The 23,505-nt window shown below is 41.7% G+C and overlaps 1 protein-coding gene across 1 annotated transcript in view; it reads right to left on the bottom strand.

The window, feature by feature from the left end:
- TMC3 (transmembrane channel like 3) overlaps window positions 1-23,505 on the bottom strand; it is a 244,009-nt gene that overhangs the window by 101,976 nt on the left and 118,528 nt on the right. The gene's annotated exons all lie outside the window — the stretch shown is intronic.

The following is a 23,505-nucleotide window of genomic DNA, read 5'->3' as shown; positions in this document are numbered from 1 at the left end:
CTGCCAAGAATGCAAACAATGAGAGTACTGAGGAAGGAGGAGCTTCCAAGAATGCAAAGAAGGAGAGTACTGACGAAGGAGGAGCTTCCAAGAATGCAAACAATGAGAGTACTGAGGAAGGAGGAGCTTCCAAGAATGCAAGCATTGAGAGTACGGAGGAAGGAGGAGCTTGCACGAATGCAAACAATGAGAGTACGGAGGAAGGAGGAGCTTGCAAGAATGCAAACCATGAGAGTACTGACAAACGTAGAACTTCCAAGAATGCAAACAATGAGAGTACTGACGAACGTAGAACTTCCAAGAATGCAAACAATGAGAGTACTGAGGAAGGAGGAACTTCCAAGAATGCAAACAATGAGAGTACTGAGGAAGGAGGAACTTCCAAGAATGCAAACAATGAGAGTACAGAGAAAGGAGGAACTTCCAAGAATGCAAACAATGTGAGTACTGAGAGAATAGGAGCTTCCAGGAATGTAAGCAACGAGCGTACGGAGGAAGGAGGAACTTCCAAGAATGCAAACCATGAGAGTACTGACAACGTAGAACTTCCAAGAATGTAAACAATGAGAGTACTGACGAACGTAGAACTTCCAAGAATGCAAACAATGAGAGTATTGAGGAAGGAGGAACTTCCAAGAATGCAAACAATGAGAGTACTGAGGAAGGAGGAACTTCCAAGAATGCAAACAATGAGAGTACAGAGAAAGGAGGAACTTCCAAGAATGCAAACAATGTGAGTACTGAGAGAGGAGGAGCTTCCAGGAATGTAAGCAAGGAGAGTAGTGAGAAAGGAGGAACTTCCAAGAATGCCAACAATGAGAGTACTGACAAACGTAGAACTTCCAAGAATGCAAACCATGAGAGTACTGACAATTATACAACTTCCAAGAATGCAAACAACGAGAGTACTGACAAACGTAGAACTTCCAAGAATGCAAACAATGAGAGTACTGAGGAAGGATGAGCTTCCAAAAATGCAAACAATGAGAGTATTGAGGAAGGAGGAGCTTCCAAGAATGCAAAGAAGGAGAGTACTGAGGAAGGAGGAGCTTCCAAGAATGCAAACAATGAGAGTACTGAGGAAGGAGGAGCTTCCAAGAATGCAAGCAATGAGAGTACAGAGGAAGGAGGAGCTTCCAAGAATGCAAACAATAAGAGTACTGAGAAAGGAGGAACATCCAAGAATGCAAACAATCAGAGTAATGAGGAAGGAGGAGCTTCCAAGAATGTAAACAACAAGAGTACTGAGAAAGGAGGAACTTCCAAGAATGCAAACAATGAAAATAATGAGGAAGGAGGAGCTTCCAAGAATGCAAACAATGAGAGTACGGAGGAAGGAGGAGCTTCCAAGAATGCAACCAATGAGAGTACTGAGGAAGGAGGAGCTTCCAAGAATGCAAACAATGACAGTACGGAGGAAGGAGGAGCTTCCAAGAATGTAAGCAACAAGAGTACTGAGAAAGGAGAAACTTCCAAGAATGCAAACAATTAGAGAACTGAGGAAGGAAGCGCTTCCAAGAATGCAAACAATGAGAGTACTGACGAAGGAGGAGCTTCCAAGAATGCAAATAAGGAGAGTACTGACAAACGTGGAACTTCCAAGAATGCAAAGAATGAGAGTACTGAGAAAGGAGGAACTTCCAAGAATGTAAACAATGAGACTACTGCGAAAGGAGGAACTTTCAAGAGTGCAAACAATGAGAGTACGGAGGAAGGAGGAGCTTCCAAGAATGCAAACAATGAGAGTACTGAGGAAGGAGGAGCTTCCAAGAATGCAAACAATGACAGTACAGAGGAAGGAGGAGCTTCCAAGAATGTAAACAACAAGAGTCCTGAGAAAGGAGAAACTTCCAAGAATGCAAACAATTAGAGAACTGAGGAAGGAAGCGCTTCCAAGAATGCAAACAATGAGAGGAAGGAGGAGCTTCCAAGAATGCAAACAATGAGAATACTGACAAATATGGAACTTCCAAGAATGCAAACAATGAGAGTTCTGAGAAAGGTGGAACTTCCAAGAATGTAAACAATGAGAGTACTGCGAAAGGAGGAACTTTCAAGAGTGCAAATAATAAGAGAACAGAGGAAGGAAGTGCTTCTAAGAATTAAAACAATGAGAGTACTGACGAAGGAGGAGGTGCCAAGAATGCATATAAGGAGAGTACTGACAAACGTGGAACTTCCAAGAATGCAAAGAATCAGAGTACAGAGGAAGGAGGAGCTTCCAATAAACCAAAACTTGAGAGTACAGAGGAAGGAAGAGCTTCCAAGAATGTAAACAATGAGACTACTGAGAAAGGAGGAATTTCCAAGAATGCAAACAATGAGAGTACAGAGAAAGGAGGAACTTCCAAGAATGCAAACAATGTGAGTACTGAGAGAGGAGGAGCTTCCAGGAATGTAAGCAACGAGAGTACTAAGAAAAGAGGAACTTCCAAGAATGCCAACAATGAGAGTACTGACAAACGTAGAACTTCCAAGAATGCAAACCATGAGAGTACTGACAAACGTAGAACTTCCAAGAATGCAAACAATGAGAGTACTGAGGAAGGAGGAACTTCCAAGAATGCAAACAATGAGAGTACAGAGAAAGGAGGAACTTCCAAGAATGCAAACAATGAGAGTACTGAGAGAGGAGGAGCTTCCAGGAATATAAGCAACGAGAGTTATAAGAAAGGAGGAACTTCCAAGAATGCCAACAATGAGACTACTGACAAACGTAGAACTTCCAAGAATACAAACCATGAGAGTACTGACAATTATACAACTTCCAAGAATGCAAACAATGAGAGTACTGACAAACGTAGAACTTCCAAGAATGCAAACAATGAGAGTACTGAGGAAGGAGGAACTTCCAAGAATGCAAACAATGAGAGTACAGAGAAAGGAGGAACTTCCAAGAATGCAAACAATGTGAGTACTGAGAGAGGAGGAGCTTCCAGGAATGTAAGCAACGAGAGTACGGAGGAAGGAGGAACTTCCAAGAATGCAAACCATGAGAGTACTGACAAACGTAGAATTTCCAAGAATGCAAACAATGAGAGTACTGACGAACGTAGAACTTCCAAGAATGCAAACAATGAGAGTACTGAGGAAGGAGGAACTGCCAAGAATGCAAACAATGAGAGTACTGAGGAAGGAGGAGCTTCCAAGAATGCAAAGAAGGAGAGTACTGACGAAGGAGGAGCTTCCAAGAATGCAAACAATGAGAGTACTGAGGAAGGAGGAGCTTCCAAGAATGCAAGCATTGAGAGTACGGAGGAAGGAGGAGCTTGCACGAATGCAAACAATGAGAGTACGGAGGAAGGAGGAGCTTGCAAGAATGCAAACCATGAGAGTACTGACAAACGTAGAACTTCCAAGAATGCAAACAATGAGAGTACTGACGAACGTAGAACTTCCAAGAATGCAAACAATGAGAGTACTGAGGAAGGAGGAACTTCCAAGAATGCAAACAATGAGAGTACTGAGGAAGGAGGAACTTCCAAGAATGCAAACAATGAGAGTACAGAGAAAGGAGGAACTTCCAAGAATGCAAACAATGTGAGTACTGAGAGAATAGGAGCTTCCAGGAATGTAAGCAACGAGCGTACGGAGGAAGGAGGAACTTCCAAGAATGCAAACCATGAGAGTACTGACAACGTAGAACTTCCAAGAATGTAAACAATGAGAGTACTGACGAACGTAGAACTTCCAAGAATGCAAACAATGAGAGTATTGAGGAAGGAGGAACTTCCAAGAATGCAAACAATGAGAGTACTGAGGAAGGAGGAACTTCCAAGAATGCAAACAATGAGAGTACAGAGAAAGGAGGAACTTCCAAGAATGCAAACAATGTGAGTACTGAGAGAGGAGGAGCTTCCAGGAATGTAAGCAAGGAGAGTAGTGAGAAAGGAGGAACTTCCAAGAATGCCAACAATGAGAGTACTGACAAACGTAGAACTTCCAAGAATGCAAACCATGAGAGTACTGACAATTATACAACTTCCAAGAATGCAAACAACGAGAGTACTGACAAACGTAGAACTTCCAAGAATGCAAACAATGAGAGTACTGAGGAAGGATGAGCTTCCAAAAATGCAAACAATGAGAGTATTGAGGAAGGAGGAGCTTCCAAGAATGCAAAGAAGGAGAGTACTGAGGAAGGAGGAGCTTCCAAGAATGCAAACAATGAGAGTACTGAGGAAGGAGGAGCTTCCAAGAATGCAAGCAATGAGAGTACAGAGGAAGGAGGAGCTTCCAAGAATGCAAACAATAAGAGTACTGAGAAAGGAGGAACATCCAAGAATGCAAACAATCAGAGTAATGAGGAAGGAGGAGCTTCCAAGAATGTAAACAACAAGAGTACTGAGAAAGGAGGAACTTCCAAGAATGCAAACAATGAAAATAATGAGGAAGGAGGAGCTTCCAAGAATGCAAACAATGAGAGTACGGAGGAAGGAGGAGCTTCCAAGAATGCAACCAATGAGAGTACTGAGGAAGGAGGAGCTTCCAAGAATGCAAACAATGACAGTACGGAGGAAGGAGGAGCTTCCAAGAATGTAAGCAACAAGAGTACTGAGAAAGGAGAAACTTCCAAGAATGCAAACAATTAGAGAACTGAGGAAGGAAGCGCTTCCAAGAATGCAAACAATGAGAGTACTGACGAAGGAGGAGCTTCCAAGAATGCAAATAAGGAGAGTACTGACAAACGTGGAACTTCCAAGAATGCAAAGAATGAGAGTACTGAGAAAGGAGGAACTTCCAAGAATGTAAACAATGAGACTACTGCGAAAGGAGGAACTTTCAAGAGTGCAAACAATGAGAGTACGGAGGAAGGAGGAGCTTCCAAGAATGCAAACAATGAGAGTACTGAGGAAGGAGGAGCTTCCAAGAATGCAAACAATGACAGTACAGAGGAAGGAGGAGCTTCCAAGAATGTAAACAACAAGAGTCCTGAGAAAGGAGAAACTTCCAAGAATGCAAACAATTAGAGAACTGAGGAAGGAAGCGCTTCCAAGAATGCAAACAATGAGAGGAAGGAGGAGCTTCCAAGAATGCAAACAATGAGAATACTGACAAATATGGAACTTCCAAGAATGCAAACAATGAGAGTTCTGAGAAAGGTGGAACTTCCAAGAATGTAAACAATGAGAGTACTGCGAAAGGAGGAACTTTCAAGAGTGCAAATAATAAGAGAACAGAGGAAGGAAGTGCTTCTAAGAATTAAAACAATGAGAGTACTGACGAAGGAGGAGGTGCCAAGAATGCATATAAGGAGAGTACTGACAAACGTGGAACTTCCAAGAATGCAAAGAATGAGAGTACAGAGGAAGGAGGAGCTTCCAATAAACCAAAACTTGAGAGTACAGAGGAAGGAAGAGCTTCCAAGAATGTAAACAATGAGACTACTGAGAAAGGAGGAATTTCCAAGAATGCAAACAATGAGAGTACAGAGAAAGGAGGAACTTCCAAGAATGCAAACAATGTGAGTACTGAGAGAGGAGGAGCTTCCAGGAATGTAAGCAACGAGAGTACTAAGAAAAGAGGAACTTCCAAGAATGCCAACAATGAGAGTACTGACAAACGTAGAACTTCCAAGAATGCAAACCATGAGAGTACTGACAAACGTAGAACTTCCAAGAATGCAAACAATGAGAGTACTGAGGAAGGAGGAACTTCCAAGAATGCAAACAATGAGAGTACAGAGAAAGGAGGAACTTCCAAGAATGCAAACAATGAGAGTACTGAGAGAGGAGGAGCTTCCAGGAATATAAGCAACGAGAGTTATAAGAAAGGAGGAACTTCCAAGAATGCCAACAATGAGACTACTGACAAACGTAGAACTTCCAAGAATACAAACCATGAGAGTACTGACAATTATACAACTTCCAAGAATGCAAACAATGAGAGTACTGACAAACGAAGAACTTCCAAGAATGCAAACAATGAGAGTACTGAGGAAGGATGAGCTTTCAAGAATGCAAATGCAAATAAGGAGAGTACTGACAAACGTAGAACTTCCAAGAATGGAAAGAATGAGAGTACTGCGGAAGGAGTAGCTTCCAAGAATGCAAACAATGAGAGTACTGACAAACGTGGAACTTCCAAGAATGCAAACAATGCGAGTACTGACATAGGAGGAACTTCCAATAATGTAAACAATGAGAGTACTGACAAAGGAGGATCTCCCAAGAGTGCAATCAATGAGAGAGTACTAAAACACGTAGAACTTCCAAGAATGTAAAAAATGAGACTACTGAAAAAGGAGGAACTTCCAACAATACAAACAATAAGAGTACTCATAAATGTAGAACTTCCAAGAATGCAAACAATGAGAGTACTGAGAAAAGAAGAACTTCTAAGAATGCAAACAAAGAGAGTACTGAAAAGCGTGGAACTTCCAAGAATGCAAACAATGAGAGTACTGAGGAAGATGGAGCTTCCAAGAATGCAAACAATGAGAGTACTGAGGAAGGAGGAGCTTCCAAGAATGCAACCAATGAGAGTACGTAGGAAGGAGTACCTTGCAAGAATGCAAACAATGAGAGTACGGAGGAAGGAGGAGCTTGCAAGAATGCAAACAATGAGAGTACGGAGGAAGGAGGAGCTTGCAAGAATGCAAACCATGAGAGTACTGACAAACGTAGAACTTCCAAGAATGCAAACAATGAGAGTACTGACGAACGTAGAACTTCCAAGAATGCAAACAATGAGAGTACTGAGAAAGGAGGAATTTCCAAGAATGCAAACAATGAGAGTACAGAGAAAGGAGGAACTTCCAAGAATGCAAACAATGTGAGTACTGAGAGAGGAGGAGCTTCCAGGAATGTAAGCAACGAGAGTACTAAGAAAGGAGGAACTTCCAAGAATGCCAACAATGAGAGTACTGACAAACATAGAACTTCCAAGAATGCAAACCATGAGAGTACTAACAAACGTAGAACTTCCAAGAATGCAAACAATGAGAGTACTGACAAACGTAGAACTTCCAAGAATGCAAACAATGAGAGTACTGAGGAAGGAGGAACTTCCAAGAATGCAAACAATGAGAGTACTGAGGAAGGAGGAACTTCCAAGAATGCAAACAATGAGAGTACAGAGAAAGGAGGAACTTCCAAGAATGCAAACAATGAGAGTACTGAGAGAGGAGGAGCTTCCAGGAATATAAGCAACGAGAGTTATAAGCAAGGAGGAACTTCCAAGAATGCCAACAATGAGACTACTGACAAACGTAGAACTTCCAAGAATGCAAACAATGAGAGTACTGAGGAAGGATGAGCTTCCAAGAATGCAAATGCAAATAAGGAGAGTACTGACAAACGTAGAACTTCCAAGAATGGAAAGAATGAGAGTACTGAGGAAGGAGGAGCTTCCAAGAATGCAAACAATGAGAGTACTGACAAACGTGGAACTTCCAAGAATGCAAACAATGCGAGTACTGACATAGGAGGAACTTCCAATAATGTAAACAATGAGAGTATTGACAAAGGAGGATCTCCCAAGAGTGCAAACAATGAGAGAGTACTAAAACACATAGAACTTCCAAGAATGTAAAAAATGAGACTACTGAAAAAGGAGGAACTTCCAACAATACAAACAATAAGAGTACTCATAAATGTAGAACTTCCAAGAATGCAAACAATGAGAGTACTGAGAAAAGAAGAACTTCTAAGAATGCAAACAAAGAGAGTACTGAAAAACGTGGAACTTCCAAGAATGCAAACAATGAGAGTACTGAGGAAGATGGAGCTTCCAAGAATGCAAACAATGAGAGTACTGAGGAAGGAGGAGCTTCCAAGAATGCAACCAATGAGAGTACGTAGGAAGGAGGAGCTTGCAAGAATGCAAACAATGAGAGTACGGAGGAAGGAGGAGCTTGCAAGAATGCAACCAATGAGAGTACGGAGGAAGGAGGAGCTTGCAAGAATGCAAACCATGAGAGTACTGACAAACGTAGAACTTCCAAGAATGCAAACAATGAGAGTACTGAGGAAGGAGGAACTTCCAAGAATGCAAACAATGAGAGTACTGAGGAAAGAGGAACTTCCAAGAATGCAAACAATGTGAGTACTGAGAGAGGAGGAGCTTCCAGGAATGTAAGCAACGAGAGTACGGAGGAAGGAGGAACTTCCAAGAATGCAAACCATGAGAGTACTGACAAACATAGAACTTCCAAGAATGCAAACAATGAGAGTACTGACGAACGTAGAACTTCCAAGAATGCAAACAATGAGAGTATTGAGGAAGGAGGTACTTCCAAGAATGAAAACAATGAGAGTACTGAGGAAGGAGGAACTTCCAAGAATGCAAACAATGAGAGTACAGAGAAAGGAGGAACTTTCAAGAATGCAAACAATGTGAGTACTGAGAGAGGAGGAGCTTCGAGGAATGTAAGCAACGAGAGTACTAAGAAAGGAGGAACTTCCAAGAATGCCAACAATGAGAGTACTGACAAACGTAGAACTTCCAAGAATGCAAACCATGAGAGTACTGACAATTATACAACTTCCAAGAATGCAAACAACGAGAGTACTGACAAACGTAGAACTTCCAAGAATGTAAACAATGAGAGTACTGAGGAAGGATGAGCTTCCAAGAATGCAAACAATGAGAGTACTGAGGAAGGAGGAGCTTCCAAGAATGCAACCAATGAGAGTACGTAGGAAGGAGAACCTTGCAAGAATGCAAACAATGAGAGTACGGAGGAAGGAGGAGCTTGCAAGAATGCAAACAATGAGAGTACGGAGGAAGGAGGAGCTTGCAAGAATGCAAACCATGAGAGTACTGACAAACGTAGAACTTCCAAGAATGCAAACAATGAGAGTACTGACGAACGTGGAACTTCCAAGAATGCAAGCAATGAGAGTACTGAGGAAGATGGAGCTTCCAAGAAGGCAAACAATGAGAGTACTGAGGAAGGAGGAGCTTCCAAGAATGCAACCAATGAGAGTACGTAGGAAGGAGGACCTTGCAAGAATGCAAACAATGAGAGTACGGAGGAAGGAGGAGCTTGCAAGAATGCAAACAATGAGAGTACGGAGGAAGGAGGAGCTTGCAAGAATGCAAACCATGAGAGTACTGACAAACGTAGAACTTCCAAGAATGCAAACAATGAGAGTACTGACGAACGTAGAACTTCCAAGAATGCAAACAATGAGAGTACTGAGGAAGGAGGAACTTCCAAGAATGCAAACAATGAGAGTACTGAGAAAGGAGGAATTTCCAAGAATGCAAACAATGAGAGTACAGAGAAAGGAGGAACTTCCAAGAATGCAAACAATGTGAGTACTGAGAGAGGAGGAGCTTCCAGGAATGTAAGCAACGAGAGTACTTAGAAAGGAGGAACTTCCAAGAATGCCAACAATGAGAGTACTGACAAACATAGAACTTCCAAGAATGCAAACCATGAGAGTACTAACAAACGTAGAACTTCCAAGAATGCAAACAATGAGAGTACTGACGAACGTAGAACTTCCAAGAATGCAAACAATGAGAGTACTGAGGAAGGAGGAACTTCCAAGAATGCAAACAATGAGAGTACTGAGGAAGGAGGAACTTCCAAGAATGCAAACAATGAGAGTACAGAGAAAGGAGGAACTTCCAAGAATGCAAACAATGAGAGTACTGAGAGAGGAGGAGCTTCCAGGAATATAAGCAACGAGAGTTATAAGAAAGGAGGAACTTCCAAGAATGCCAACAATGAGACTACTGACAAACGTAGAACTTCCAAGAATGCAAACAATGAGAGTACTGAGGAAGGATGAGTTTCCAAGAATGCAAATGCAAATAAGGAGAGTACTGACAAACGTAGAACTTCCAAGAATGGAAAGAATGAGAGTACTGAGGAAGGAGGAGCTTCCAAGAATGCAAACAATGAGAGTACTGACAAACGTGGAACTTCCAAGAATGCAAACAATGCGAGTACTGACATAGGAGGAACTTCCAATAATGTAAACAATGAGAGTACTGAGGAAGGAGGAACTTCCAAGAATGCAAACAATGAGAGTACAGAGAAAGGAGGAACTTCCAAGAATGCAAACAATGAGAGTACTGAGAGAGGAGGAGCTTCCAGGAATATAAGCAACGAGAGTTATAAGAAAGGAGGAACTTCCAAGAATGCCAACAATGAGACTACTGACAAACGTAGAACTTCCAAGAATACAAACCATGAGAGTACTGACAATTATACAACTTCCAAGAATGCAAACAATGAGAGTACTGACAAACGAAGAACTTCCAAGAATGCAAACATTGAGAGTACTGAGGAAGGATGAGCTTCCAAGAATGCAAATGCAAATGCAAATAAGGAGAGTACTGACAAACGTAGAACTTCCAAGAATGGAAAGAATGAGAGTACTGCGGAAGGAGTAGCTTCCAAGAATGCAAACAATAAGAGTACTGACAAACGTGGAACTTCAAAGAATGCAAACAATGCGAGTACTGACATAGGAGGAACTTCCAATAATGTAAACAATGAGAGTACTGACAAAGGAGGATCTCCCAAGAGTGCAAACAATGAGAGAGTACTAAAACACGCAGAACTTCCAAGAATGTAAAAAATGAGACTACTTAAAAAGGAGGAACTTCCAACAATACAAACAATAAGAGTACTCATAAATGTAGAACTTCCAAGAATGCAAACAATGAGAGTACTGAGAAAAGAAGAACTTCTAAGAATGCAAACAAAGAGAGTACTGAAAAACGTGGAACTTCCAAGAATGCAAACAATGAGAGTACTGAGGAAGATGGAGCTTCCAAGAATGCAAACAATGAGAGTACTGAGGAAGGAGGAGCTTCCAAGAATGCAACCAATGAGAGTACGTAGGAAGGAGGAGCTTGCAAGAATGCAAACAATGAGAGTACGGAGGAAGGAGGAGCTTGCAAGAATGCAAACAATGAGAGTACGGAGGAAGGAGGAGCTTGCAAGAATGCAAACCATGAGAGTACTGACAAACGTAGAACTTCCAAGAATGCAAACAATGAGAGTACTGAGGAAGGAGGAACTTCCAAGAATGCAAACAATGAGAGTACTGAGGAAGGAGGAACTTCCAAGAATGCAAACAATGTGAGTACTGAGAGAGGAGGAGCTTCCAGGAATGTAAGCAACGAGAGTACGGAGGAAGGAGGAGCTTCCAAGAATGCAAGCAATGAGAGTACAGAGGAAGGAGGAGCTTCCAAGAATGCAAACAATAAGAGTACTGAGAAAGGAGGAACATCCAAGAATGCAAACAATGTGAGTACTGAGAGAGGAGGAGCTTCCAGGAATGTAAGCAACGAGAGTACGGAGGAAGGAGGAACTTCCAAGAATGCAAACCATGAGAGTACTGACAAACATAGAACTTCCAAGAATGCAAACAATGAGAGTACTGACGAACGTAGAACTTCCAAGAATGCAAACAATGAGAGTATTGAGGAAGGAGGTACTTCCAAGAATGAAAACAATGAGAGTACTGAGTAAGGAGGAACTTCCAAGAATGCAAACAATGAGAGTACAGAGAAAGGAGGAACTTCCAAGAATGCAAACAATGTGAGTACTGAGAGAGGAGGAGCTTCCAGGAATGTAAGCAACGAGAGTACTAAGAAAGGAGGAACTTCCAAGAATGCCAACAATGAGAGTACTGACAAACGTAGAACTTCCAAAAATGCAAACCATGAGAGTACTGACAATTATACAACTTCCAAGAATGCAAACAACGAGAGTACTGACAAACGTAGAACTTCCAAGAATGTAAACAATGAGAGTACTGAGGAAGGATGAGCTTCCAAGAATGCAAACAATGAGAGTACTGAGGAAGGAGGAGCTTCCAAGAATGCAACCAATGAGAGTACGTAGGAAGGAGGACCTTGCAAGAATGCAAACAATGAGAGTACGGAGGAAGGAGGAGCTTGCAAGAATGCAAACAATGAGAGTACGGAGGAAGGAGGAGCTTGCAAGAATGCAAACCATGAGAGTACTGACAAACGTAGAACTTCCAAGAATGCAAACAATGAGAGTACTGACGAACGTGGAACTTCCAAGAATGCAAACAATGAGAGTACTGAGGAAGATGGACCTTCCAAGAATGCAAACAATGAGAGTACTGAGGAAGGAGGAGCTTCCAAGAATGCAACCAATGAGAGTACGTAGGAAGGAGGACCTTGCAAGAATGCAAACAATGAGAGTACGGAGGAAGGAGGAGCTTGCAAGAATGCAAACAATGAGAGTACAGAGGAAGGAGGAGCTTGCAAGAATGCAAACCATGAGAGTACTGACAAACATAGAACTTCCAAGAATGCAAACAATGAGAGTACTGACGAATGTAGAACTTCCAAGAATGCAAACAATGAGAGTACTGAGGAAGGAGGAACTTCCAAGAATGCAAACAATGAGAGTACTGAGAAAGGAGGAATTTCCAAGAATGCAAACAATGAGAGTACAGAGAAAGGAGGAACTTCCAAGAATGCAAACAATGTGAGTACTGAGAGAGGAGGAGCTTCCAGGAATGTAAGCAACGAGAGTACTAAGAAAGGAGGAACTTCCAAGAATGCCAACAATGAGAGTACTGACAAACATAGAACTTCCAAGAATGCAAACCATGAGAGTACTAACAAACGTAGAACTTCCAAGAATGCAAACAATGAGAGTACTGACGAACGTAGAACTTCCAAGAATGCAAACAATGAGAGTACTGAGGAAGGAGGAACTTCCAAGAATGCAAACAATGAGAGTACTGAGGAAGAAGGAACTTCCAAGAATGCAAACAATGAGAGTACAGAGAAAGGAGGAACTTCCAAGAATGCAAACAATGAGAGTACTGAGAGAGGAGGAGCTTCCAGGAATATAAGCAACGAGAGTTATAAGAAAGGAGGAACTTCCAAGAATGCCAACAATGAGACTACTGACAAACGTAGAACTTCCAAGAATGCAAACAATGAGAGTACTGAGGAAGGATGAGCTTCCAAGAATGCAAATGCAAATAAGGAGAGTACTGACAAACGTAGAACTTCCAAGAATGGAAAGAATGAGAGTACTGAGGAAGGAGGAGCTTCCAAGAATGCAAACAATGAGAGTACTGACAAACGTGGAACTTCCAAGAATGCAAACAATGCGAGTACTGACATAGGAGGAACTTCCAATAATGTAAACAATGAGAGTACTGACAAAGGAGGATCTCCCAAGAGTGCAAACAATGAGAGAGTACTAAAACACATAGAACTTCCAAGAATGTAAGAAATGAGACTACTGAAAAAGGAGGAACTTCCAACAATACAAACAATAAGAGTACTCATAAATGTAGAACTTCCAAGAATGCAAACAATGAGAGTACTGAGAAAAGAAGAACTTCTAAGAATGCAAACAAAGAGAGTACTGAAAAACGTGGAACTTCCAAGAATGCAAACAATGAGAGTACTGAGGAAGATGGGACTTCCAAGAATGCAAACAATGAGAGTACTGAGGAAGGAGGAGCTTCCAAGAACGCAACCAATGAGAGTACGTAGGAAGGAGGAGCTTGCAAGAATGCAAACAATGAGAGTACGGAGGAAGGAGGAGCTTGCAAGAATGCAAACAATGAGAGTACGGAGGAAGGAGGAGCTTGCAAGAATGCAAACCATGAGAGTACTGACAAACGTAGAACTTCCAAGAATGCAAACAATGAGAGTACTGAGGAAGGAGGAACTTCCAAGAATGCAAACAATGAGAGTACTGAGGAAGGAGGAGCTTCCAAGAATGCAACCAATGAGAGTACGTAGGAAGGAGGACCTTGCAAGAATGCAAACAATGAGAGTACGGAGGAAGGAGGAGCTTGCAAGAATGCAAACCATGAGAGTACTGACAAACGTAGAACTTCCAAGAATGCAAACAATGAGAGTACTGACGAACGTAGAACTTCCAAGAATGCAAACAATGAGAGTACTGAGGAAGGAGGAACTTCCAAGAATGCAAACAATGAGAGTACTGAGAAAGGAGGAATTTCCAAGAATGCAAACAATGAGAGTACAGAGAAAGGAGGAACTTCCAAGAATGCAAACAATGTGAGTACTGAGAGAGGAGGGGCTTCCAGGAATGTAAGCAACGAGAGTACTAAGAAAGGAGGAACTTCCAAGAATGCCAACAATGAGAGTACTGACAAACATAGAACTTCCAAGAATGCAAACCATGAGAGTACTAACAAACGTAGAACTTCCAAGAATGCAAACAAAGAGAGTACTGACGAACGTAGAACTTCCAAGAATGCAAACAATGAGAGTACTGAGGAAGGAGGAACTTCCAAGAATACAAACAATGAGAGTACTGAGGAAGGAGGAACTTCCAAGAATGCAAACAATGAGAGTACAGAGAAAGGAGGAACTTCCAAGAATGCAAACAATGAGAGTACTGAGAGAGGAGGATCTTCCAGGAATATAAGCAACGAGAGTACTAAGAAAGGAGGAACTTCCAAGAATGCCAACAATGAGACTACTGACAAACGTAGAACTTCCAAGAATGCAAACAATGAGAGTACTGAGGAAGGATGAGCTTCCAAGAATGCAAATGCAAATAAGGAGAGTACTGACAAACGTAGAACTTCCAAGAATGGAAAGAATGAGAGTACTGAGGAAGGAGGAGCTTCCAAGAATGCAAACAATGAGAGTACTGACAAACGTGGAACTTCCAAGAATGCAAACAATGCGAGTACTGACATAGGAGGAACTTCCAATAATGTAAACAATGAGAGTATTGACAAAGGAGGATCTCCCAAGAGTGCAAACAATGAGAGAGTACTAAAACACATAGAACTTCCAAGAATGTAAAAAATGAGACTACTGAAAAAGGAGGAACTTCCAACAATACAAACAATAAGAGTACTCATAAATGTAGAACTTCCAAGAATGCAAACAATGAGAGTACTGAGAAAAGAAGAACTTCTAAGAATGCAAACAAAGAGAGTACTGAAAAACGTGGAACTTCCAAGAATGCAAACAATGAGAGTACTGAGGAAGATGGAGCTTCCAAGAATGCAAACAATGAGAGTACTGAGGAAGGAGGAGCTTCCAAGAATGCAACCAATGAGAGTACGTAGGAAGGAGGAGCTTGCAAGAATGCAAACAATGAGAGTACGGAGGAAGGAGGAGCTTGCAAGAATGCAAACAATGAGAGTACGGAGGAAGGAGGAGCTTGCAAGAATGCAAACCATGAGAGTACTGACAAACGTAGAACTTCCAAGAATGCAAACAATGAGAGTACTGAGGAAGGAGGAACTTCCAAGAATGCAAACAATGAGAGTACTGAGGAAGGAGGAACTTCCAAGAATGCAAACAATGTGAGTACTGAGAGAGGAGGAGCTTCCAGGAATGTAAGCAACGAGAGTACGGAGGAAGGAGGAACTTCCAAGAATGCAAACCATGAGAGTACTGACAAACATGGAACTTCCAAGAATGCAAACAATGAGAGTACTGACGAACGTAGAACTTCCAAGAATGCAAACAATGAGAGTATTGAGGAAGGAGGTACTTCCAAGAATGAAAACAATGAGAGTACTGAGGAAGGAGAAACTTCCAAGAATGCAAACAATGAGAGTACAGAGAAAGGAGGAACTTCCAAGAATGCAAACAATGTGAGTACTGAGAGAGGAGGAGCTTCCAGGAATGTAAGCAACGAGAGTACTAAGAAAGGAGGAACTTCCAAGAATGCCAACAATGAGAGTACTGACAAACGTAGAACTTCCAAGAATGCAAACCATGAGAGTACTGACAATTATACAACTTCCAAGAATGCAAACAACGAGAGTACTGACAAACGTAGAACTTCCAAGAATGTAAACAATGAGAGTACTGAGGAAGGATGAGCTTCCAAGAATGCAATCAATGAGAGTACTGAGGAAGGAGGAGCTTCCAAGAATGCAACCAATGAGAGTACGTAGGAAGGAGGACCTTGCAAGAATGCAAACAATGAGAGTACGGAGGAAGGAGGAGCTTGCAAGAATGCAAACAATGAGAGTACGGAGGAAGGAGGAGCTTGCAAGAATGCAAACCATGAGAGTACTGACAAACGTAGAACTTCCAAGAATGCAAACAATGAGAGTACTGACGAACGTGGAACTTCCAAGAATGCAAACAATGAGAGTACTGAGGAAGATGGAGCTTCCAAGAATGCAAACAATGAGAGTACTGAGGAAGGAGGAGCTTCCAAGAATGCAACCAATAAGAGTACGTAGGAAGGAGGACCTTGCAAGAATGCAAACAATGAGAGTACGGAGGAAGGAGGAGCTTGCAAGAATGCAAACAATGAGAGTATGGAGGAAGGAGGAGCTTGCAAGAATGCAAACCATGAGAGTACTGACAAACGTAGAACTTCCAAGAATGCAAACAATGATAGTACTGACGAACGTAGAACTTCCAAGAATGCAAACAATGAGAGTACTGAGAAAGGAGGAATTTCCAAGAATGCAAACAATGAGAGTACAGAGAAAGGAGGAACTTCCAAGAATGCAAACAATGTGAGTACTGAGAGAGGAGGAGCTTCCAGGAATGTAAGCAACGAGAGTACTAAGAAAGGAGGAACTTCCAAGAATGCCAACAATGAGAGTACTGACAAACATAGAACTTCCAAGAATGCAAACCATGAGAGTACTAACAAACGTAGAACTTCCAAGAATGCAAACAATGAGAGTACTGACGAACGTAGAACTTCCAAGAATGCAAACAATGAGAGTACTGAGGAAGGAGGAACTTCCAAGAATGCAAACAATGAGAGTACTGAGGAAGGAGGAACTTCCAAGAATGCAAACAATGAGAGTACAGAGAAAGGAGGAACTTCCAAGAATGCAAACAATGAGAGTACTGAGAGAGGAGGAGCTTCCAGGAATATAAGCAACGAGAGTTATAAGAAAGGAGGAACTTCCAAGAATGCCAACAATGAGACTACTGACAAACGTAGAACTTCCAAGAATGCAAACAATGAGAGTACTGAGGAAGGATGAGCTTCCAAGAATGCAAATGCAAATAAGGAGAGTACTGACAAACGTAGAACTTCCAAGAATGGAAAGAATGAGAGTACTGAGGAAGGAGGAGCTTCCAAGAATGCAAACAATGAGAGTACTGACAAACGTGGAACTTCCAAGAATGCAAACAATGCGAGTACTGACATAGGAGGAACTTCCAATAATGTAAACAATGAGAGTACTGACAAAGGAGGATCTCCCAAGAGTGCAAACAATGAGAGAGTACTAAAACACATAGAACTTCCAAGAATGTAAAAAATGAGACTACTGAAAAAGGAGGAACTTCCAACAATACAAACAATAAGAGTACTCATAAATGTAGAACTTCCAAGAATGCAAACAATGAGAGTACTGAGAAAAGAAGAACTTCTAAGAATGCAAACAAAGAGAGTACTGAAAAACGTGGAACTTCCAAGAATGCAAACAATGAGAGTACTGAGGAAGATGGGACTTCCAAGAATGCAAACAATGAGAGTACTGAGGAAGGAGGAGCTTCCAAGAATGCAACCAATGAGAGTACGGAGGAAGGAGGAGCTTGCAAGAATGCAAACAATGAGAGTACGGAGGAAGGAGGAGCTTGCAAGAATGCAAACCATGAGAGTACTGACAAACATAGAACTTCCAAGAATGCAAACAATGAGAGTACTGAGGAAGGAGGAACTTCCAAGAATGCAAACAATGAGAGTACTGAGGAAGGAGGAACTTCCAAGAATGCAAACAATGTGAGTACTGAGAGAGGAGGAGCTTCCAGGAATGTAAGCAACGAGAGTACGGAGGAAGGAGGAACTTCCAAGAATGCAAACCATGAGAGTACTGACAAACATAGAACTTCCAAGAATGCAAACAATGAGAGTACTGACGAACGTAGAACTTCCAAGAATGCAAACAATGAGAGTATTGAGGAAGGAGGTACTTCCAAGAATTAAAACAATGAGAGTACTCAGGAAGGAGGAACTTCCAAGAATGCAAACAATGAGAGTATAGAGAAAGGAGGAACTTCCAAGAATGCAAACAATGTGAGTACTGAGAGAGGAGGAGCTTCCAGGAATGTAAGCAACGAGAGTACTAAGAAAGGAGGAACTTCCAAGAATGCCAACAATGAGAGAACTGACAAACTTAGAACTTCCAAGAATGCAAACCATGAGAGTACTGACAATTATACAACTTCTAAGAATGCAAACAACGAGAGTACTGACAAACGTAGAACTTCCAAGAATGTAAACAATGAGAGTACTGAGGAAGGATGAGCTTCCAAGAATGCAAACAATGAGAGTACTGAGGAAGGAGGCGCTTCCAAGAATGCAAAGAAGGAGAGTACTGAGGAAGGAGGAGCTTCCAAGAATGCAAACAATGAGAGTACTGAGGAAGGAGGAGCTTCCAAGAATGCAAGCAATGAGAGTACAGAGGAAGGAGGAGCTTCCAAGAATGCAAACAATACAAGTACTGAGAAAGGAGGAACATCCAAGAATGCAAACAATCAGAGTAATGAGGAAGGAGGAGCTTCCAGAATGTAAACAACAAGAGTACTGAGAAAGGAGGAACTTCCAAGAATGCAAACAATGAGAATAATGAGGAAGGAGGAGATTCCAAGAATGTAAACAACAAGAGTACTGACAAACGTGGAGCTTCCAAGAATGCAAACAATGAGAGTAATGAGGAAGGATGAGCTTCCAAGAATGTAAACAACAAGAGTACTGAGAAAGGAGAAACTTCCAAGAATGCAAACAATTAGATAACTGAGGAAGGAAGTGATTCCAAGAATGCAAACAATGGGAGTACTGAGGAAGGAGGAGCTTCCAAGAATGCAAAGAAGGAGAGTACTGAGGAAGGAGGAGCTTCCAAGAATGCAAACAATGAGAGTACTGAAGAAGGAGGAGCTTCCAAGAATGCAAACAATGAGAGTACGGAGGAAGGAGGAGCTTCCAAGAATGCAAACAATAAGAGTACTGAGGAAGGAGGAGCTTCCAAGAATCCAAACAATGACAGTACGGAGGAAGGAGGAGCTTCCAAGAATGTAAACAACAAGAGTACTGAGAAAGGAGAAACTTCCAAGAATGCAAACAATTAGAGAACTGAGGAAGGAAGCGCTTCCAAGAATGTAAACAATGAGAGTACTGACGAAGGAGGAGCTTCCAAGAATGCAAATAAGGAGAGTACTGACAACCGTGGAACTTCCAAGAATGCAAAGAATGAGAGTACTGAGGAAGGAGGAGCTTCCAAGAATGCAAACAATGAGAGTACTGACAAACGTGGAACTTCCAAGAATGCAAACAATGAGAGTACTGAGAAAGGAGGAACTTCCAAGAATGTAAACAATGAGAGTACTGCGAAAGAAGGAACTTTAAAGAGTGCAAACAATAAGAGAACAGAGGAAGGAAGTGCTTCTAAGAATTAAAACAATGAGAGTACTGACGAAGGAGGAGCTGCCAAGAATGCATATAAAGAGAGTACTGACAAACGTGGAACTTCCAAGAATGCAAAGAATAAGAGTACTGAGGAAGGAGGAGCTTCCAAGAAAGCAATACTTGAGAGTACAGAGGAAGGAAGAGCTTCCAAGAATGTAAACAATGAGAGTACTGAGAAAGGAGGAATTTCCAAGAATGCAAACCATGAGAGTACTGACAAACCTAGAACTTCCAAGCATGCAAACAATGAGAGGACTGACGAATGTAGAACTTCCAAGAATGCAAACAATGAGAGTACTGAGGAAGGGGGAACTTCCAAGAATGCAAACAATGAGAGTACTGAGGAAGGAGGAACTTCCAAGAATGCAAAGAATGAGAGTACAGAGAAAGGAGGAACTTCCAAGAATGCAAACAATGAGAGTACTGAGAGAGGAGGAGCTTCAAGTAATATAAGCAACGAGAGTACTAAGAAAGGAGGAACTTCCAAGAATGCCAACAATGAGACTACTGACAAACGTAGAACTTCCAAGAATACAAACCATGAGAATACTGACAATTATACAACTTCCAAGAATGCAAACAATGATTGTACTGACAAACGTAGAACTTCCAAGAATGCAAACAATGAGAGTACTGAGGAAGGATGAGCTTCCAAGAATGCAAACAATGAGAGTACTGACGAAGTAGGAGCTTCCAAGAATGCAAATAAGGAGAGTACTGACAAACGCGGAACTTCCAAGAATGCAAAGAATGAGAGTACTGAAGAAGGAGGAGCTTCCAAGAATGCAAACAATGAGAGTACTGACAAACGTGGAACTTCCAAGAATGCAAACAATGCGAGTACTGACAAAGGAGGAACTTCCAATAATGTAAACAATGAGAGTACTGACAAAGGAGGATCTCCGAAGAGTGCAAACAATGAGAGATTACTAAAACACGTAGATCTTCCAAGAATGTAAAAAATTTGAGTACTGAAAAAGGAGGAACTTCCAAGAATACAAACAATAAGAGTAGTCATAAATGTAGAACTTCCAAGAATGCAAACAATGAGAGTACTGAGAAAAGAAGAACTTCTAAGAATGCAAACAAAGAGAGTACTGAAAAACGTGGAACTTCCAAGAATGCAAACAATGAGAGTACGGAGGAAGGAGGAGCTTGCAAGAATGCAAACAATGAGAGTACGGTGGAAGGAGGAGCTTGCAAGAATGCAAACAATGAGAGTACGGAGGAAGGAGGAGCTTCCAAGAATGCAAACAATGAGAGTACTGAGGAAGGAGGAACTTCCAAGAATGCAAACCATGAGAGTACTGACAAACATAGAACTTCCAAGAATGCAAACAATGAGAGTACTGACGAACATAGAACTTCCAAGAATGCAAACAATGACAGTATTGAGGAAGGAGGAACTTCCAAGAATGCAAACAATAAGAGTACTGAGGAAGGAGGAACTTCCAAGAATGCAAACAATGAGAGTACAGAGAAAGGAGGAACTTCCAAGAATGCAAACAATGTGAGTACTGAGAGAGGAGGAGCTTCCAGGAATGTAAGCAACGAGAGTACTAAGAAAGAAGGAACTTCCAAGAATGCCAACAATGAGAGTACTGACAAACGTAGAACTTCCAAGAATGCAAACCATGAGAGTACTGACAATTATACAACTTCCAAGAATGCAAACAATGATTGTACTGACAAACGTAGAACTTCCAAGAATGCAAACAATGAGAGTACTGAGGAAGGATGAGCTTCCAAGAATGCAAACAATGAGAGTACTGACGAAGTAGGAGCTTCCAAGAATGCAAATAAGGAGAGTACTGACAAACGCGGAACTTCCAAGAATGCAAACAATGAGAGTACTGAGGAAGGATGAGCTTCCAAGAATGCAAACAATGAGAGTACTGAGGAAGGAGGAGCTTCCAAGAATGCAAAGAAGGAGAGTACTGAGGAAGGAGGAGCTTCCACGAATGCAAGCAATGAGAGTACAGAGGAAGGAGGAGCTTCCAAGAATGCAAACAATAAGAGTACTGAGAAAGGAGGAACATCCAAGAATGCAAACAATCAGAGTAATGAGGAAGGAGGAGCTTCCAAGAAGGTAAACAACAAGAGTACTGAGAAAGGAGGAACTTCCAAGAATGCAAACAATGAGAATAATGAGGAAGGAGGAGCTTCCAAGAATGTAAACAACAAGAGTACTGACAAACGTGGAACTTCCAAGAATGCAAACAATGCGAGTAATGAGGAAGGAGGAGCTTCCAAGAATGTAAACAACAAGAGTACTGAGAAAGGAGAAACTTCCAAGAATGCAAACCATTAGATAACTGAGGAAGGAAGTGATTCCAAGAATGCAAACAATGAGAGTACTGAGGAAGGAGGAGCTTCCAAGAATGCAAAGAAGGAGAGTACTGAGGAAGGAGGAGCTTCCAAGAATGCAAACAATAAGAGTACGGAGGAAGGAGGAGCTTCCAAGAATGCAAACAATGAGAGTACTGAGGAAGGAGGAGCTTCCAAGAATGCAAACAATGAGAGTACTGAGGAAGGAGGAGCTTCCAAGAATCCAAACAATGACAATACGGAGGAAGGAGGAGCTTCCAAGAATGTAAACAACAAGACTACTGAGAAAGGAGAAACTTCCAAGAATGCAAACAATTAGAGAACTGAGGAAGGAAGCGCTTCCAAGAATGTAAACAATGAGAGTACTGACGAAGGAGGAGCTTCCAAGAATGCAAATAAGGAGAGTACTGACAAACGTGGAACTTCCAAGAATGCAAAGAATGAGAGTACTGAGGAAGGAGGAGCTTCCAAGAATGCAAACAATGAGAGTACTGAGAAAGGAGGAACTTCCAAGAATGTAAACAATGAGAGTACTGCGAAAGGAGGAACTTTCAAGAGTGCAAACAATAAGAGAACAGAGGAAGGAAGTGCTTCTAAGAATTAAAACAATGAGAGTACTGACGAAGGAGGAGTTGCCAAGAATGCATGTAAGGAGAGTACTGACAAACGTGGAACTTCCAAGAATGCAAAGAATAAGAGTACTGAGGAAGGAGGAGCTTCCAAGAAAACAATATTTGAGAGTACAGAGGAAGGAAGAGCTTCCAAGAATGTAAACAATGAGAGTACTGAGAAAGGAGGAATTTCTAAGAATGCAAACCATGAGAGTACTGACAAACGTAGAACTTCCAAGAATGCAAACAATGAGAGTACTGACGAATGTAGAACTTCCAAGAATGCAAACAATGAGAGTACTGAGGAAGGAGGAACTTCCAAGAATGCAAACAATGAGAGTACTGAGGAAGGAGGAACTTCCAAGAATGCAAACAATGAGAGTACAGAGAAAGGAGGAACTTCCAAGAATGCAAACAATGAGAGTACTGAGAGAGGAGGAGCTTCCAGTAATATAAGCAACGAGAGTACTAAGAAAGGAGGAACTTCCAAGAATACCAACAATGAGACTACTGACAAACGTAGAACTTCCAAGAATACAAACCATGAGAGTACTGACAATTATACAACTTCCAAGAATGCAAACAATGAGAGTACTGACAAACGTAGAACTTCCAAGAATGCAAACAATGAGAGTACTGAGGAAGGAGGAACTTCCAAGAATGCAATTAATGAGACTATGTCATTCGAGATATATACCAGTGGATATGGCCAAAGAAATGTGCATAAGATCTCGGGTATCAAACAACATGCACTCAGGAACCAAGAAAAATGCCCGCTGGCCCCAGGATGTGCAAGTGGAGCACAACACAAGAATATGAAAAGGGATGCAGCGTAAAGCACTTAAAAGCTCCTTATGATTACAAAGAAAGTGTGCACGCTCCTCACCCACAATTGCTATTGCTGGTGCTGTCAGCACTGACCTCACATACAGGACACGCAATGACAGCATCTGTGACCTAACACCCCTGATGGTATTGTATTAGATAAATCAAAGACTATGCTCATGAGGACGAGAAACACTACCTGGAATGTAACTCAGCCCACAGACCCTGCTGATCAAACAGGGACCAAGAAGGGCTAAAACAGCAAAGGGGGAATAACTTAATACATACGACTCCTGACAAGGGACAAGTGGAATACTGCTTACAGAACAGTGATTAGAGAAACATAGGCATTCGCACAGGAGCTGGATACACACCACACCTAACACTCAATAGGGA

Source organism: Ambystoma mexicanum, chromosome 11, assembly GCF_040938575.1.
Source record: "Ambystoma mexicanum isolate Mex_15411 chromosome 11, UKY_AmexF1_1, whole genome shotgun sequence".
In the NCBI taxonomy this organism is placed as follows: Eukaryota; Metazoa; Chordata; class Amphibia; order Caudata; family Ambystomatidae; genus Ambystoma; species Ambystoma mexicanum.
This window is presented reverse-complemented; position numbering and strand designations above follow the sequence as displayed.